At 54.5% G+C, this 953-nt stretch overlaps 1 protein-coding gene across 1 annotated transcript in view; it reads right to left on the minus strand.

Moving 5' to 3' along the window:
* Positions 1 to 953, minus strand: part of LOC102244621 (transmembrane protein 132C) — a 33,591-nt gene that overhangs the window by 24,402 nt on the left and 8,236 nt on the right. The window lies entirely within an intron of this gene.

Consider the following 953-nt stretch of genomic DNA (forward strand, 5'->3'; position numbering starts at 1 on the left):
TGACTCGCTCTACCCTTCAGCCCCCCGCTGCCTCCCGGGTGATGGATGGGACGCCTCGCTGCGGTTTAGCCCAGTTACACGCCGCGGGGGAGGGAAGGCCGCGGGCGAGGGATTCATGGGGCCGCAGGCGGGAGGAGAACCGCTGTTGGGTCCCTGGAGAAGGGCAGCGGGTGAGGCCGCAGGACGGGGGAGGGTCTTAGGATCATCTCTCCGCTGAGGCCGCCTCTTCCCCACACGCCTTTTTTTAAAATTTCCTAATCAGTGTCGCTGTGTTTGCTACTGAACAAAACCCTCGCGTACTTTGCCACGTGAGGGGGTGTGTCTGTCCTTTAAAATGCCCGTGCGAGAGGCACCGATGGGTGTTTCTCTCTCCCTGTCCCGTCCTCTCTCTAAAGATCAATAAAAAAATGAAAGCCCCGGCCAGTGAGGCTCAGGGGTTGAGCGTCGTCACGTGAACCAAAAGGTCACGGGTTTGATTCCCGGTCACGGCACCTGTCCGGGTTTCAGGCTGGATCCCCAGTGCGGGGCTTGCAGGAGGCAGCCGATCCATGATTATCTCTCATCATGGATGTTTCTATCTCTTTCTCTCTCTCCTTTCCTCTCTGAAATCAATAAAAAAATCCTTTAAAAAAAGGAACATCAAGAGTTTCATGCACTGACACGGAAAAATTACACGTTATATTATTCAGTGAAAAAGAAAGTGATGTTGTTTAATGTTGATGTGAGGGAGGAAATGTGTGCATGTGCGAGTGCGTGTGTGTGGTGTGTGTGCATGTGTGTGCGTGTGTGGTGTGGTGTGTGTGTGTGTGGGGTGTGTGTGTGTGTGGTGTGTGTGTGGTGTGCGTGGGTGTGTGTGGTGTGTGTGTGCGCGCGTGTGTGTGGTGTGTGTGGTGTGTGCATGTGCGTGTGTGTGGTGTGGTGTGTGTGTGTGGTGTGTGTGTGTGGTGTGCGTG

Source organism: Myotis brandtii, unplaced genomic scaffold (assembly GCF_000412655.1).
Source record: "Myotis brandtii unplaced genomic scaffold, ASM41265v1 scaffold97, whole genome shotgun sequence".
Lineage (NCBI taxonomy): Eukaryota > Metazoa > Chordata > Mammalia > Chiroptera > Vespertilionidae > Myotis > Myotis brandtii.